General features: G+C 41.6%; 1 pseudogene; it reads left to right on the top strand.

Moving 5' to 3' along the window:
- LOC117442328 (interleukin-18 receptor accessory protein-like) overlaps nt 1-19104 on the top strand; it is a 61591-nt pseudogene that overhangs the window by 10371 nt on the left and 32116 nt on the right.

Raw genomic sequence — 19104 nt, forward strand, 5'->3', positions numbered from 1 at the left:
AAGAAGGACACATCTCTTTTCAATGTCCTGTCGGGGTGATTTTATCATTCCTACAGGACTTGATCGATAAACACAGAGCTTTCTCCACGATCAAGGTGTACCTGGCTGCTATTGCTGCATGCCATGTGGGCTTTGAGGGTAAGACGGCTAGCCAACATCCTTTGGTCTGCCGTTTTATGAAAGGGGCTCGCAGGCTCCTCCCTGTTTCCAGGTCACTGGTGCCCTTATGGGACCTGGCAGTGGTTTTAAATGGGCTCAAAATGACCCCATTTGAACCCCTGGAAGGAGCTGACATGAAACATCTGTCACTCAAGACAGTGCTGTTACTGGCTCTGGCATCTGCCAAGCGAGTCAGTGACATTCATGCACTGTCTGTACATCCTTCATGCACTCAGTTCGCCCCAGGGCAAACGAGAGTGTTGTTGAAACCCAACCCTGCCTTTACACCAAAGGTGGTTTGTTCGTGTACCCCAATTGACATTGAGGCATTTCCTCCGCCGCTGGTTTCCTCCGGGGAGCAGCAGCAGGATTTATTGTGTCCAGTCCGGGCTTTACACACATATATGGACAGATCAAAAGAGCTTCGTCTTAATGACCAACTCTTCGTGTCCTGGGCTAACCCTCACAAGGGTAAGCCTGTTACTAAGCAACGGCTCTCCCACTGGATTGTGGAGGCAATTGCTTTGGCCTATACGAGTCAGAATTTGCAAGCACCTTTGGGTCTGCGGGCTCACTCGACTCGGGGCCTGGCTACATCCTGGGCTTTGTTCAAGGGTGTTTCCATCCAAGACATCTGTGTAGCAGCGAGCTAGTCCTCGCCGCTCACTTTGGTCCGCTTTTACAGGCTAGACGTCTCCGCTCCAAGCGTGGCCCGAGCAGTGCTGGGCACCTTGTTGAGTCGGGACTCTACCTGTTAAATTCTGGTTGATCGGTGATTTTCGAGATAAGCTCGTCTGGCAATACGGGAGCTACAATATCCCATAGTGAGACATCGAACGGAGTGTTATGAATGAGAACTATAGGTTACTTACGTAACCCCAGGACTCAGAGTAACATGAAGTGAGATGTCTCACCAGACGGCCCTCCTTGCTATGGTGAAGCGAGAAGAGGTGCTTATTTTGAATGACACATGCGTTGTGGCGCAAGCTACTTATAGGGGGTGATTTCCCCTGTCGCTGACGTCAAGATCACCAGCCAATCAGGATTGGCGTAATGAGATTGATGCTTCTGTTTGCTCCGCGATGAGGCGCATCCCATAGTGAGACATCTCACTTCATGTTACTCTGAAAACTGGGGTTACGTAAGTAACCTATAGTTTTGATCCCTCCTCCCTTGGCCTCCCTGCCACTTAATTCAGGAGTTTACTTGAAAGACAGAAAAAGCGACCTATCGCTTTCCAGTCTGTTAACCCAGAATGCAAAGCGATACAAAATCAGTCAAGTGCCGGGAAAACTCAAATTAAATTAAAGAGACAAACAACAAAATGAGTGCGGGACCGAGCAAAAAGCTAAAAACATACCACTTCCACCCAGAATGGGAGGAAGAATATTTTGTTGTGATGTCACATTCAAAGGTTATTTGCCTTATTTGTAAAGCAAGCGTCACTTTGCCAAAGAAAGGTAACGTGAGGAGAGGCATTATCGGAATGTTCACAAGGCATATGACAGCGACTTCCCTCCGAGTAGCGAGTTGAGAAAGAGAAAGGTCATGTATTATTGCTACACAAACATTATCTCGCAGTCTTCGTGTCGCCAACTCGTTTCTAACATGCAAAAAGACAAAAAAATGCGTCTATGGTCGGTGTATTTTCGATCTTTCCGATCCAGACTAGATCTCTCTCCCCCGTGTGCGAGGGGGGCGGGGCAGTTTACACACGCAGCTGCTACATGCAGCAACACACGGAGGAGATGGCGGAGAGAAGCGCTCCAAGGTGTGGTTAAATGTTACCCGTTTTGAGGTGGACAATGCTCGTTGTCAAGAGTGTTTAGCATGTGACGGCGGTAACACGAGCAATTTGTCTAAACATTTAGCAAAAGTGCACCACATTCAGACGGAGAAATGCACCGGGTTCGACTGTCTTTCTAGTACCTCTGTAGCCCCATCCACTACCACGAGTAACGTTTCCACGTCAGGTGTTATGTATGCTAGCAGCAACACACGGAGTTAACTCAATTATACAAACATGGGTTAATGATTAGAGGCAACTGAGTTACTCTTTATTTTGTTAAAGTTTCAGCTATTCTGTTTACAGTTCTGTCATCAGATTATTTAATATGATTTGTTAAAACATTGTTGTTTCTTTTGATGTGAAATATTATTTAATTTAAATAAAAAGCAATGTCAATTTTGTTCACAATTTGTTAATTTAATAATATATGTATTTTTGAATCAAGTATTCATCTTTGTCTTCATTACTAGTTTCCACATGCCTAAAACAACCTCAAGCTAAATCTAAAAGTTGATGGCTAAATAAGAGCGTTTGAGAAATTGTGCAAGGCATACAGTAATAGTCCGAATAGTCGATTAATCGTTTCATTAATCGATTATCAAATTAGTCGTTTGTTGCAGCCCTATTGTAGTTATCCCATGTATAAAAAAACGTGTTATTCAGCAACCCCTGCAATTTGGGATTTTATTTTTGGTTGGTAGACCTCGGTGAGCTGGTCATTTCAAAAGTAGCTCACCAGCCAAAAAAGTGTGGGCACCCCTGATCTAACACATCTGTAAACACACGAAATAGTGAGATGGAAACATCAAGATTTTGCTGACTTACTTGTACGCGAGGCTTAACACATAATTATTACCGAAGACATATTTAGATTTCTCAAAGTATATGTCTGCTTTTCTTTTTTGTACTGTCTTCCAAGACTAGAGTTATGTAGGCTAAGGAGAAAAAGGGGAGGGTGCTGTTCTGTTGCACTTGGCTGAACAACGAACAGGTTTTGTAAACCTTCACTTTCTGTTTCAGTTTTCAGTCATCAACAGAGTTGCTTTGAAGCAAACAGAGATTCTCCTGATCCTTGATGTGTGGCTTTATCATCATGACTGCGAAATTACTTCTGACTCTCCTCCTTTCGTCTTTGACAGGTATGAAAATCAAAGCTATAGATGTCATTTTAGGCAGGTTGTTGAATAAAGTGTAAACATGTTAGTCGAATCCTATGGTTTTAAATATTTAACTTTCAAAGATGGAGATCCATCATCTGATTTTCATTTTGTGTTAAATGAGCAGTGATATAAATATTAACTCCAGTAATGAACGTGTGATAAACCTAATCCCCATTTATATTGTATTGTACTTTACCTTAAAGGTGGGGTAGGTAAGTTTCAGAAACCGGCTCGAGATACACTTTTTGTTATATTCCATGGAATGCTCTTAACATCCCGATAGCAATGAATATCTTAAGTGCTTTGACAACAAATCCATAAAAAAAATTCATCTGTAGAAGCCGTAATACTGTAAAAAGCCTTCCATCGGGGCACAAACTGATCTTGTGCCCTCATTGGTCATGTGCGCGTTCGTGTGTGTTGGAGGAGGGGCTCTATAAGGAAGTGGCAGATTTTCTCCGGTTGTGTATTTTCAAAATCTAGCGATCTCGAGCCGGTTTCTCAAATTTACCTACCCCACCTTTAAAGTGCAATCTATAGCATTTCAGGTAATGTGCTGTTTAATTCATTTCATTTAATTGACATAATAGTGACAGGTTACTTTTGTAGATTAAGATTGTACATAAAAACACGTATAATAAATAAAACCAAATTATCCAAAATGTCACCCAAAACATATTAGATTTATTATTAGCAATAATAATTTTTTTCTATTCATCATCATCAAGTGCTAAACTAAACTAATATTAAGTATTCTAAATTATAGCACCACCTTGACAAACGTCGACTTTACAATGGTACTCACACAGTGGCGGTTCTAGACCAATTTTACTGGGGGGGGGGGCCAGGCTGGGGCCAGTTAATTCATGAGAGGGGCACAATAAAAGCGGCTCACAAAGACAAAGACAGTATGCAGTAAAGTAATTGGGTAAAATAAACATAAAATACAGTAATTGTTATTTGTTTTTGTAAAAGTATTTGTTTCAGTATACATTTAAGTAACAGTCCTTTGTTTCATTCATTTTTTCATTTAGAGTATTTGTTTTAGTAACTTTAAGTGACAATTTAATTAAAAAAACATAAACAGTATAATATTGTAACTCTTTTTTTTGTTGGAGGGGGGCCACAGGGGGGGTCCCTGTTCAGTGTTACGGGGCACTGGCCCCTGTTCCCCCCCTAGAACCGCCCCTGTACTTACACATTGTTGCATCAGTATCACTGACAACAACAATTTGTAATGAGTACGTTATCTTGACTTAAAACTACTGCTGTTATCTCTTCAAGTTTTTACTTAAAATAAAGATCTTTACAATGTTGTTTTCACCAGGGTCTTCAATCCATAATCTAGAAAGTCATTCATTTCATTTACACAGGTTGACAATTATTAATTTCTTGCTGTAGTCAACACAATTACTTAATTTAATTCTATTTGCTATTAAAAAGTTCTTAAAAAGTTGATTTAATCTAATCTAAATATTTAATTTAGGCACTCTGTTTTTAATGGTATGAGTAGCCTCTCTCTGTAAGGGGAACATTATAATAAGATGACCTGTGCCATGGAAACATGATGGAAACAAGGCTGTAAATAACCCACATTAAAACTATTTAAGGAACTGATTTAGAATTTCCAAAGATTATCCAAGGTCATCATCATAGTCATAGGACATGTGTGACATAGAAAATGTGATGATCAACTGACTGTCAAACTACTATGTGGTAATAGGTCATGTAAAAAAACACCCACAAGTACTATATCCAGACTATTCAGTGAACGTGGCTTGACATATGTTTGCTACTAATTGTTAATCTCTTGGCCTTTCAATATACTTTCATCAGGCCTCTATAAAATAAATGACTCAAGGGAGGGACACGGTTTTGTTTCACAAAAAGTGGAACATACACTATAACCTGTAAGATATGGACTTCTATTATTAATGTGAGTGTCGCTGAAATTTCGTATATGGTTTTTCAAATAATCTAGATGTTATCAAAACTAAATTTAAAATACATTGGGAAGTGCTCTTGTTCTCTTTGTTGCCAAGGGTTAGATGAGATCAGTTTCATGTCTTTACGATAAATATGAACCTTTTTTAATTTAAAAATCACATTTTTAAATCTACGCAAAAACCAAGGTGTAAAGATACATATAATTTCTGGTTTTACAAGAAGTCATGTGCAAGACTATTTATTTCCTGGGTGTGGTTACTTCTGGGTGAGAACAAGATTCCAGGGTTGGTTATTATTATTTTCACTTTGCATTAATATAAGAAGAATTTGGCTGGAGTTTCATATTCTTTAGACATAAGAGTGGTGTCTATCATCTTAATCATGGCAGGTAATAACATACTTTGCAAATGTATAACTATTCCTTTAATAACATCCTTTTAATTCAGAGTTGAAGCTATGCTCTGATTGGTTGACAGCAGTCCATTTACTGATTTTGTTTTATTAGAAAACTAATTTCCCATACCCTTTGAGCATAAAATATTACTTTTCAATCTTTTAGTTGATTTTTAAGGCCCATAAACACATTAATATATAGGTAATGGAAGTACAATTAACAAAAAATGTGTGACACTCATTTGCAGGTGTGTGTCCCCGGAGCCCCAGAGTGATTTATGTGAAGGCTGGTGAGATGGTGGCGCTGTACTGCCCCCTGAATGGAGAGGATAATCACTGTGATGCTGAGCTGATCTGGACCAGTCCCCCCAGCCAGAAAATGGATCAGACCCCCAACATGTCGTCAGCTGAGCAGAGGCACAGGGACCTGCTGGTTCATGGGAGGAGCCTGGTGATTCTCAACGCCACTGCAAACCATCAGGGGAATTACTCATGCTCTCTGGGGTAAAGTCAAAACAAAATGATAAAGAGTATTCCTCTTTTACAATCAATCATATTCCCCCATTTACCACCGTTAATTTGTTTTGGATCAGAATCTGACATTAAGCAAGGATTTGAAGTTGACATAAATAGTTCAGACATGTAAACAGGTTTTTATAACCTCCTTGGCGGACAAGTCTTTTCACCCAAATCCATCCAAGTCATGGACCAGTCCAGACTTTACGGGGACCATGAATGTCTGTCTTATAATCTGTTCCTTGAAGCTGTCTCTATCTTATTTTAAGAACCTGTGCAAGATGTTTAAAACCTAAATGTGAAATATTTTCATTAATATTTTTGACATGACAGCAATACCAGCACCCACCTTGGGTTCAGACTGAGAGTATGTACAAAACAGTCCAAAGGGTGCGAGCACAGAAGCCATTACCCTATGGTATGTCACTCACAAGAGGCCTGCACATTGTATTGTCCTGATGTGAACACACCAGCTGCAACCACCCCAAACATTACCAGCAATGGCGTTATATGGTACAAGGTAAGTCGACTCAAGATATTCTTGATTTTATTGGGAAATTAAAAGCTATATTTTGCATTATACATTATTTGTTTTTACATTATCACGCCATATCTCAGGAAGGCATTGGATATATTGACTCAAGGATGAACTGATAAGATTTTGATGGTTCATCCTCAAGTTCTCTGACATCACAAAACACTTTCCATACTCCAAGAGCTAATTTTGGAATGAAACAATAAAATAATGAAGTGATAACATTTGAATATAAAATCCAAATTAACTGTAATAGTTGGTGAAGGCTTATATGGCTGTTATGTGGCTCAAGTAGAATTTGAATGTGCTTTTTTTATATTTAAGGCTGTTTATATTCATTGTATGCTTAAAATTACATTTTTCTTGTAGGAAGGCGAGTCAACGCCAAAAGCCAATTACTTCTTAAGTGTTGAAGAGAAGGACCATGGTGTCTACACCTGTACCAGATCTTACCTGTATTGTGGACAAATATATAACATGACCTTTACAGTGGTGCTTGATATCCAACCAAAGGGTAAGAAAAACACTTACACCATATGTTTACTTTTGTATTTTGAAGAAAACAGATGTAAAATGTTTCCACCCTTTCTTCACACAGAAAAACCTAAAAAAGATCCAGTGATCATATCGCCACAAAGTGGTGTGATTCATGTACATTTGGGTGAGCATAAATCTTGAAGCGTGGATACACACACATGGATGAACGCACACATTTACTCTCTTACTAAATGAACTAATTATGGAACTGTGTAAATTCTGTTTTTTTCTAGGCTCTCCAAAGGTGATTGATTGTAAAGCTCTCATGTATTCGGACTTTGATGAGGTGTTCTGGTTTAGCACTGATTCATTTGTGGAAACTAACAGCAGCTTTCCCGTTTTCTACAATTACACAAAGTAAATGTTTCACATAAATACACCGGCAAGTTCAAATGTTTTACAGCACGTAGCCAGATATTCACACACATGTATCATAACTAACACCTGTACTTTACCTTTCTTTTCCAGAGAAATAAATGCTGACCAGATAAAAATGACGGCATCTCTAGTTTTCAAAAAGGTGTCAGATGAGGATCTATTAAAAAATTACACCTGTAAACTGCAAACTGTTACTGGACGCTCAACATTCGTCACCATCAGCTTGTCCCAAAAACGTATGTAAGAAGGACGGATAGATATAATTCATGTTCATATCCTTCACTCAAATTTTACATAAACTCATAGTTGTACTTTTTGAGTGGGCTGAGTCAAAATATAAAATCAGTAATGTTAGTTAGAGTTAGCTTTCATTCAAGTGACTGTCTACGACCATTATAATCATTTTAAATGACTGTTTAACAAAAATATGTTTCCACTGTTATCTCCCCACAGATTCCCGTTCTCATGTTCCCCTGGCTCTTGGCTTTGTCGGCTTTGGGGTGATGATTTTGGCAGTAGTTGTCTCTGTGAGGTTCAAAATGATCAGAATGCGTACAAATCAGGCTTTTAGCTCAGACTATAGGACATATTAAAAGTGCAATTCAATCAATCAATGTTTATTTATATACTGTAGTGATGTAACTACGATCTCAAAATTACTTCACTCTGTCCGTCCTCTCAATACGCACGGTGCTTGGGAAAAAAGCCATATCATACTCTGTCCCCTCGACCTGGAACACACTTCAGCAGGAACTTAAGCTGACCAGTTTGATACCCATCACGGATTTTAAACTAATTATAAAAAAGCTGGAGAAATCATCTGTGGGTGTTTGCACCTGCTATATCTTACTACTGTATATGGATTTCAATGGATTTTTGTACGATGTTGTATTTTAGTGTTGCCTCTGTGTTTAGTGTCCTGTCTGTCTGTAACTTTGTGTGGTAGTGTTACCGCTGAACTCTCTACTCTCTCTCTACTACTCTTGCAAATGATACCTTGTGTCTCAAGGAGATTTTACACCTGTATAAATAAAGGCTAAATAAAAAATATATATATAGCCCAATTTCACAAATGTTACATTTGTCTCAGTGGACTTCACACTTTGTACAGAATATCAGTATGACAATACAACACCCTCTGTCCTTAGACCCTCACATCGTACAAGGAAGAACTTCCAAAGAAACTCCACAGTTGAAATGGGAGAAACCTCAGGAAGAGCAACAGAGGAGGGATCCCTCTCCCAGGACGGACAGACGTCCTTGGAATGCAATGCCCTAGTAGGACAGTAGGCGAGAAGAAGCATTTTAAATTATATCCTGTGTTCTATAGGGAGCCAGTGTAAGGCAGCCAGAACAGGAGTAATGTGGTCCCTTTTCCGAACTCTGCTTAGTACGCGTGCTGCAGCATTTTGAATCAGCTGAAGCGACTTGACTGACTTCTTGGTACACCCTGATAATAAAGAGTTACAATAATCCAGCCTTGAAGTAACAAATGCATGGACTAGTTTTTCTGCATCGTTTTGAGGCAAGATATGCCTACTTTTGGCAATGTTGCATAGATGGAAGTAGGCGGTCCTTGAAATTGATTTTATGTGGGTGTTAAAGGATACATCCTGATCAAATATAACACCAAGATTCCTTATAGTCTCACTGGAGGCCAAATGAATGCCATCCATAGTTAGTATATCTTTAGATAGTTTGTTTCGTAGAGTCTTTGGGACGAGTACAATAACTTGTTTGGCCGTGTTTAACATAAAAAAATGTAAGGTCATCCACGTTTTTAAGTCATTGAGGCCGTCTTGAATTGTATTTAGATGATTGGTTTCATCAGATAAATATAGTTGAGTATCATCCGCATAGCAATGAAAATGTAAAGAGTGATTCCTTATAATATTGCCTAACGGAAGCATATATAATGTGAACAAAATAGGTCCGAGCACTGAGCCCTGTGGCACTCCATGGCTAACTTTGGTTTGCATGGAAGATTCGTCGTTGACACACACAAACTGAGAGCGTTCAGATAGATAGAACCTAAACCAGCCTAAAGCAGTTCCCTTTATGCCAACTAAGTGCTAGTCTTTGCAATAAGATGTCATGGTCGATAGTATCAAATGCAGAACTGAGATCGAGCAAAACAAGAATAGAGACAAGTCCCTTGTCTGAGGCTATTAGAATGTCATTTGTGACTTTAACCAGAGCTGTCTCTGTGCTATGATGTGTTCTAAAGCCAAACTGTTTTGTAACTGCTTTCTCAGTATTTCTTTAGAGGAACGGAAGATTAGAAATAGGTCTATAGTTGGCTAAAACCTCTGGATCGAGGTTGTGCTTTTTAAGAAGAGGTTTTACCACTGCTACTTTAAATGATTGTGGAACATAGCCTGATAATAAAGACATATTCATAATATTTAATAAAGAAGTGTTAATTAATGGAAAAACTTCCTTGAACAGCTTAGTTGGAATTGGGTCTGAGATACACGTTGATGGTTTGGAAGAAAGAATAATTTAATTCAATTGTTCAAGGTTTATGGCTGAAAAGCATTCTAATTTACTATCTAGTGTAATATTAGAACTTATGTTTCCGGGAGCTGTTGATAACACTATACTGGTCAAAGGCAAGAGGTCATTAATTTTGATCTAAGAGTAACAATTTTATAATTAAAAAAGCACATCAAATCATTACTACTGAGTACTATGGGAATAGAAGGCTCAATCGAGCGATGGCTCTCTGTCAGCCTGGCTACAGTGCTGAAAAGAAATCTTGCATTATTCTTATTCTCATCTATTAATGAAGAGTAGTAGGCTGCTCTCGCTTTACGCAGTGCTTTCTTATATACATTGAGAGTAATATGCCAAGTTAAATGAGATTCTTCAAGTTTAGTGGAACGCCATATCCTTTCAAGTTGTCTCGACTTTTGCTTTATTTTGCGGGTTTCAGCATTATGTCATGGAGCTAATCTATGTTGTTTTATTTTCTTCTTTTTCAAAGGAACAACAGTGTCTAATTTTATTCGCAGCGCACCTGTAGCACTATCAACAACATGATCAATTTGGGGTGGTGTAGCCTACATTTTGCATAAGTTTCCTCCCTTACATACAGACATGCTATCGAGTCAATTGTTTTTGCCTATCCATATTTGATAAAGAAATGGGGGGCAGCATTTCACCTCTACTACTGGGTCCATGCAATCTAGATATACAGTCAGTTGTAGGCCTATATCTAAAAAAGTCGGGTCAGTTACCCAGGGTCAGACCCCCGCTACAGTTGTTGGTTAGCATGCTAATTTCAGTATCTAGCAATTCAATACATTCAATCTTTAACATAACTAATCACTGTAACATCTTCACATTCTGTTGATAATGTAAATATATGTTCTAATGTTTTAAACAACAATTCTGTCCATGTTTTACACACATACCCTTACTGTATTTAGTCAAAAATGAATATATCATATTGATAAAAGTAGGCCTATACTGGTGCGGCAGTGGCTCAGTCAGTATAGGGGCTTGGACTGGGAACTGTAGGGTCGCCGGTTCAAGTCCCCGACGAGACCTAAAATATGGAGTGTGGACTGCTTGGAGAGGTCCCAGTTCACCTCATGCCCAGCCGTGGTGCCCTTGAGCAAGGCACCAGACACCCCCCTCACTCCCATTGCTCCCCGGGCGCTGTACAATAGCTGCCCACTGCTCCTAGTACTAGACTCCTGGTACTATAGTATGGGTTAAATGCAGAGGCCAAATTTCACTGTGTGTGCTATGTGCTCTGCATGTGTGACCATTAAAAGAGGGTTTCATCCCTCCCTATTCTATGCTATGTGACATATTTAAGTCAAGTCATAATGCAAGTAAGCTTGACAACTATATTTATCAGATCATTAATTTTTAACGTGAAATGTTTTAATATTTGAAAGATTTTGAGGATTCACAATTAACAGTTAACTTTTAAGTGTAAAAGTAACTTTTGTTTAATAACTTTAACTAATGTTACCCACTTGTGATTTTCACAACACGCTCTTCCTCACCATCACCTATTTTCCTATAAGATTATATAATAATCCTGTATAAAATGCAGTGACTTTAATGAAGTGGTGTCCGCCCCATTTATCATCTCTCCCAACTACCCACACGTGATGGGTCCCTGTTTGTTTGAACACATGGGGAACAGACTTTTTCACAGCAGTCATGTTGTCATATTGTGATAAAAAGAAATGTGTTAGTGATCCCATTTCATTTATCAATAATTATAGTATTTATTCATGTATAGTTCCTTCTGTAAAATGTCAGAGAGTTGTGTGGAAAAGGCCTGTAAGATGTGGGTAATACAGGAAAGATGGAAAATATTATAAGAGCATCAAATTCAGTGCCTTATCTTTGTCTTTTCTTTTTGTATGGGTTGCCCATACTCTGTGAACTGCTGAATCACAATAAGTATATTTCAGGTGAATGAAAACCTTGTGTCTTATGCCACTTAGTGGAGGACTTTCAAATTACCTATTTTGCGCTAACAAATGTGCAGGCCACATTGCATTTCCTGTGACTTCTTCACAACAAAAACCACCCTTTTGTTTTCTCAGTTGCATCAAAATAAAAACACATTTTATTTTCATGTTGAATTTCACCCTATAACGCCAAGGGTATCATATTTGATACATGAGTTTCTGAGACCTCTACGTCATCCAAATGACTAGTAGCCTACGTTCCTAAAAGACCTGTTGTATGCAATGTGATACATGTCTTCTGCCCTCTGGTCGATTATCCGGGCACTGCAAGCTGTAGAGCGCTTTTAATGACCAAATCCAAAATGGCTACCGTCATGTAACGGTTCAGACGCTTTTGGAAGCGACATCTTTGCCAATATTGAATAAATTACGGTACAAAATACTTTTATATTGTTACTGATATTTCACTATGAATATTTACTGTATTGAAGCAACTTATAATCAGTTTATATTTTGTAGCTTATTTCATAGAAAATCGTGTTGAAAATGTATGTATCAAATAGTATACAGCAGGTATTTGAGAACATTTCTCTGGAAAATAATCAGTGTCATTGTAGTACATGTCATGATGCAATCTAGATTATGTTTACCACAATGCCAAAAACACTGTTTAGATTATTTAATCAAACTAATTAAAGATTAAAATGTAATATATTGTAACGGACATAATGTTGATGTTTGATGTGTTTGTTGTTCAGAGTTTGTTTGCATTTTACAGAGTGTCAGTGAACGTGCCACTGTTTTGATGGACGGTTCTTGTGACCTGTAGCTGTGGGTTTGGGTGGGAGAGCGTTGTCTGGTTGGTTGGGTCTGGAAGAGGGAGGTTCCTGGGGAGTGCTAGCGGGAGACGTGACGGAGAGTGAGAAGAATACGACAGGGTTAGTGGATTGTTTTGGTGTGGTTATGGCCAACAGTAACCTGTGATCTGTATAATATACTCCCGGATAAAGGACAAACTAAGCCTCCCTGTGTTCCTGTAGCGAGACGCTACATTTGCCAGACCGGTGAAGCCATTTTGGCGAGCTTGTTTTGCCGCACACTAGTGCTGTAGCGACGCGTCGACTTCAAAATATCGTCGACGACATATTTCCGCGTCGACGCTTTAATCGGATATCTTGTATGTGCAGCTACGATGAGTAATAAGGGTACTTTTATCTTGAGTTCTGTGCCAATGTCCGTTAGCATTTTTCGCTCATGGGTCATTTAGATGCTTCTTATGAGACGTGTGTTTTGGTAAACATGGTTTGTATCGTCAATTAGCTGAGATTAATGCCGTTAATCTGATATAACACATTAATAGGTTCTTAAATATTAAGATCCCCTGAGACACAGTATCGTGAAAAAAAAATTTTTTACATTACGTTTTTTATGAATTGAACAACAGAAAAATAATCGTTAGATTAGTCGACTAATCGATCAAATAATCGCCCGATTAATCGTTTTCGAAATAATCGTTTCCCCCCAGCACTACCGCACACAGAGAAAAGTGTCATCATGTATTTTACGTCATGCGATCGGCTCTCGCGACCGGCATGTTTAGAGAGCACTGATCGATCGGTAGAGTGAGTATCGGCCGATCTCGATCGGTAGAGTGAGTATCGGCCGATCTCGATCGGTGACCGATCGATCGCAGCATCCCTACTGGGGATGCTTTAACCAGCCTGCTGCTACTTAACCCTGATGATAGGAGTGACTGATGCTTTGGTGGGAGCTTTAAAGAGGCGCTTTGGACTATGCTCTGCAGCTAGCCTGCTCCGCTCTGAACTGTGTAGTTGCCAGCGTCGGCCTGGGGAGCCGCTGAGGGAGCTTGCCAACGACATTGAGGGGCTGGTTCACCGCACCTATGCTCACATGCTTCCTGTTATCCAGAGTGAGTTAGCCCGGGACTACTTCCTCCAGGGCCTACTACCAGCCGACCTGCGTACACAGACTTTGCTCGCCCACCCCAAGTCCCTACAGGAGGCTTTGGAGCTAGCCACAGAGAGAGAGATGCTATGTACTGCTTCATGGAGTGCGGATGACCACACACCGAAGGTGAGCGCCGCATGTGGTATTGAGCTGAATACAGCAGAGCCGGCCTGGGTGGAAAAATTGACACAGCTTGTGCATGCCACCACGCTGAGAGAGGAGCAGTCTCCGAGACCCCGCCAGAGGATCTGCTGGGGGTGTGGACAGCCTCGCCATCTGGTTCGAGATTGCCCTCGCAGCACCGCTAACCAGGGAAACGAGGCCGGGTCTTACAGAAGTGTTACAACCAACAGAAGAGGCTGGTGGCCCGCCTGAGCGAATCATGAGGCTGGCGGCCAGCCTGAACGAATCATCAGGCTGGGCCGAACCTGGGTTGAGGACTGCTGGTATGCCCCAGTGACTATTGCGGGAACAGACTGCTTTGCGCTGGTCGACACAGGTTCTTCAGCAACCCTGGTGAAGCCTGAAACGGTGAGAAATAAAATAACTATTTGCCCCACCATAGTGAAATTACAGACAGTTGCCGGGGAACGATCTCTGATGGTGGGAGAGACAATTGTGACTATGGGGGTGGGAAAGAAATCTGTTCGCTGCCCAGTGTGTGGGTCGCAAACCTGGAAGATTGCATCCTGGGGCTGGATGTTCTTGGGACATTAGACTGTGTCATTGATACAAAGAGGGGTACACTCACTTTTCCAGATGTTACAGGTCGTTCAGATGTGTAGGCGGCCACCCCAGACAGGCTGTCGTGTGACCCATACCATTATAACACAGACAACCGAGACAGTGGCCGACGCCGTTGATATGCAGAAGGATAGGGAGGTCACTAATGAATATCATTTGCTGACCGAAGATCATCCCACAAGAATTCCTGTCTGCAAGGCCACCTTTTGCAGCGTTTTGGGTGAGTTTAATTTTGATTTACGAATGATATTATTCATACAGGACTGCCTGCTCTTAAAACGTGTGGATCATTATGTTGATGTGATAGGCTGGACTACACAGGCTACACAGGCTAGATAATGACAGCTTAATTCACAACAAGCACATCATTGGCTTTTCAATAAAGCCTGATGTATAGCCTAGGTTATATCATGAAGTGAACAAGGCACAATTAAGCTTTTCTTTTGAATCTTTAATGTTTAAGTTTCTTGCTATTTTTTCGTTTGTTTTCATGTTGTAGCCTACTTAAGGAATTAGTATCACTTAGCCTACAGCTGTCTGATGTATTGCTTGGGCACAAATGTCCTAGCCTAGTTGGCTGGTCATCTGCCATTGTTATTTGATAAATATGCCTACTGCAAGATTAATTAATGTAGAAAAGTAGGCAGTAGCCTAAGTAGGTACTTACACACACAATACATAGGCTACATAAATAGGACTATCAGGCTATAGGTTTGCATTTAAAATGTATGAATAACTGCTATTTAGTTGTCTGATGCACTGCTTAATCACAAATGCCCTTCTTGGCCATGTCATCTGTCATTGTGAATGGATACTGTGAATTAATAAATGAAGCAATGGATGACATAATTAATTAATAGATAGATAGATAGATAGATGAATACATACATACACACATACATACTACAAACACACCTACATACATACAAACCAAATGTAATTGTTCTGTCATTGCAGGTATTGGCAAGGATCGTGTGTCTCGAGTGGCACGGTATTATGCACTCAACGCTACAGCCAGACTAGAACTCAGGGGTGGTGCTCGTAAGGTGGCAGAAAATGATGCCAAGAAGCAGCATGTGATGGATCACATCAAAACGTTTACATGTAGGGCTAGCCATTATGGAAGAAGGGGAGCACCTGGCCGGAAATACCTACCCTGTGACCTCAGTGTGAAAAGAATGCACGAGCTATTCGACCAACAAAACCATGATGTAGTCAACTACTCCCTGTATTACACTGTGTTTCGACAGCACTTCAACCTTGGATTCGGGCATCCTGCCACAGATGCCTGTTCTTCATATGCCAGGTTTCAACTGAGAGTCAAGGACCCCAGCTTGACTGAAGAAGAGAAACGCAGTGAGTCTGCATCCTACATCCTACACAGGAGACGAGCACGGGTGTTCTATGATTTGCTGGGGCAGGTAGATCATGATGCAGTGACCCTTTGCTTTGACATGATGCAGAATTTGGTACTCCCTAAAACCGCCATAGGTCAGGCATACTATTCCAGACAGCTCTACATGTATCTCTTTGGTGTCGTTATTCACCATGGGACGGGAAGTAAGCAAGCTGTGGATGATGTTCATCTGTACACATGGATGGAGCATGAGAATAGAAAAGGTAGCAATATGACTGCTTCAGCTCTGGACCACTGTTTACGTCAACAGTTGAGTGGTGCTCTTCACCACGCTCAGAGGCTGCGATTGTTCAGCGATTCTTGTTTTGGTCAGAACAAAAATATTAACCTGCTGTCCATGCTGTTTTCCTTTATGAAGGAGGGCTTTCCAAGAATCAGTGCTGAGTATGTGTTTCCTATAAGGGGGCACAGTTTTCTGCCCGTGGATCGTGTGTTTGGGAGGATTGAGCAACAGGTTCGAAAGAAGGACACCATTCTTATGCCAGAGGAATACTACCAGATTTTGCGCAGTCATGGCAATGTACACGTCTATGGTCAAGACTGGGAGGCTTATGATTTCAAAACAGAAACACAGGCTTTTGTAAAGTCACAGAAGTCATTTAAGCTAAGTGAAGCAAGAATGCTGGAATTCAGGAAGGAGAAACTAGGATTCAAGGCTGTGTATAGCAGTGAATACTGCTACCACTCAGTGTTGAAGAGAGGAAAGAAGTGGGCAAACTTCAAGCCAAGTCAGCTTCCCAAAGAAAGCACAGTGAAAGAAGAAAAAAGGAAGGATGTCCTGAACTTGCTCTCTGAAATTGGTGTGAGTGACAATGTGCGTGCCTTCTATGATGATGCACTCTCAGTCACAGATGAATGAGGTTGACTGTGACAGTCATGAAGAGTAGCTGCCCATTGTGCCAGCCTTTTGAGAGTGGCCATTCTACTCTTTATGAATGATAAGTTATTGAATGTTTTACACAGAAATATAGTTATATTAATTAAATGGATTTATAGTATGCACAAGACTTGTGCAAATCAGTTTTCAATCTTCTTTACAGTTCTTTACACAGATATAGTTATATGAATGCAATGGATGTATAGTATGCACAAGACAATCGTACAACACTAATATGAATGTAACATGGCAAAGATGAATGTGATTTTGGAATTTCTGTGGTCTAATGTGATATTGTTGTTCATGATACATTTTCCTCACATGTAATGTTTTATTGTTGTAATGAATGTGTAGCATTAACAAGATGACCCGTTAAATACATTTTGGGAGCGATTGATGTATTTTTGACCCAGTGCCCATATATAAGTTTAGTATTGACCAAGTTCAGAGGTTTTCATATGTATCAACTTACTGTTATGTATTTTTGCACAGTTTCAATATGAAAAATAAAATGGATCTATTGCATTTTGGAGGGAAAAAAACGTCATGGATTTATTGCATTTTGGGAAAAAATTGATCAGTTTTTAAAATAAATCTTTGAAAATCAAATTCTGGATTTTAATTTGTAATGTTATTATAACCTCAAGATGCTATGTGAAAGTTTGAAACAGAAAATAGTGGTTTTCACTTTTCTTGGTAAAGAAAATAAATTTTTACTCAAATTAATCTACATGGATTTATAGCGTTTTGGAACCAAACTCTTCAAATGATGTTGTGAAACAAGAGTCAGAAGTGCTGAAAGAAGACTTTAAATGTTTGTTGGAAACAACACATCGCGCAGAATTATCACCCTATGAGACACATGGAGGAGTCTCCACTGACCGTCAGCAGAGTTCAAAAAGGGGAATTCGGGCGGACGGCCCGGGGGCAAGGCAGAGTTCAAAAAGGGGTTCTCGGACGGACGGCCCGGGGGCAAGGCAGAGTTCGAGGAGGGGCGAAGACCACAGCTCTCAGGGGACCGGGCAGGAGCCGGTGTTGACCGGACAGTAACCAGAGCCGGTGGGACAGTTGTCGGCAAGATTCCCCACGGAAGAGGACAAGGAGTTGGCAGGACCCCCGGCGAGACATGTAATGTCGAGGCCTCCAACGAAACAGGACACAGGGTTGGCAGGACCCCCGACAGGAAAGCAGTCGGCGGGGCCTCCAACGGCACAGGACACAGGACCGGCAGGACCCCCGGCAGGAGAGTTGACGGCGGGGCCTCCAACGAGACAGGACACAGGGTTGGCAGGGCCCCCGGCAGGAGAGTAGTCGGCGGGGCCTCCAACGAGACAGGACACAGGGTTGGCAGGACCCCCGGCAGGAGAGTAGTCGGCGGGGCCTCCAAAGGCACAGGACACAGGACTGGCAGGACCCCCGGCAGGAGAGTTGTCGGCGGGGCCTCCAACGGCACAGGACACAGGACTGGCAGGACCCCCGGCAGGAGAGTAGACGGCGGGACCTCCAACGGCACAGGACACAGGGATGGCAGGACCCCCGGCAGAAGAGCAGTCAGCGGGGCCTCCAACGGCACCGGACACAGGGTTGGCAGTACCCCCAGCAGAAGAGTAGTCGGCGGGGCCTCCAACGGCACAGGACACAGGGTAGGCAGGATCCCCGGCAGAAGAGTAGTCGGCGGGGTCTCCAACGGCACAGGACATGGAGTTGGCAGGACCCCCGGCAGACGAGCAGTCTGCGGGACCTCCAACGGCTCAGGACATGGGGTTGGCAGGACCCCCAGCAGAAGAGCAGTCTGCGGGACCTCCAACGGCTCAGGACATGGAGTTGGGACTCGAGAGAGGGCTCGAGAGGGAACTCGATAGGAAATTTGACAGTTGACTTGAGAGGTGACTTGAGAGGGATCTCGAGAGGTGACTTGAGCGGAGACTAGAGAGGAGACTTGAGAGGGAACTCGAGCAGTGACTTGAGAGGGAATTCGAGAGATGACTTGAGAGGGAACTCGAGAGGAGATTCGAGAGGGAACTCGAGAGGAGACTCGAGAGGGGACTCGAGAGGGAACTCGAGAAGAGACTCGAGAAGAGACTCGAGAAGAGACTCGAGAGGGGACCTGAGAGGGAACTCGAGAGGAGACTTGAGAGGGGACCGAGACTCGAGAGGGGACCTGAGAGGGAACTCGAGAGGAGACTTGAGAGGGAACTCGAGAGGGAACTTGAGAGGGGACTCGAGAGAGGACCTGTAAGGGGACTTG

Source organism: Pseudochaenichthys georgianus, chromosome 3, assembly GCF_902827115.2.
Source record: "Pseudochaenichthys georgianus chromosome 3, fPseGeo1.2, whole genome shotgun sequence".
Classification (NCBI taxonomy): Eukaryota; Metazoa; Chordata; class Actinopteri; order Perciformes; family Channichthyidae; genus Pseudochaenichthys; species Pseudochaenichthys georgianus.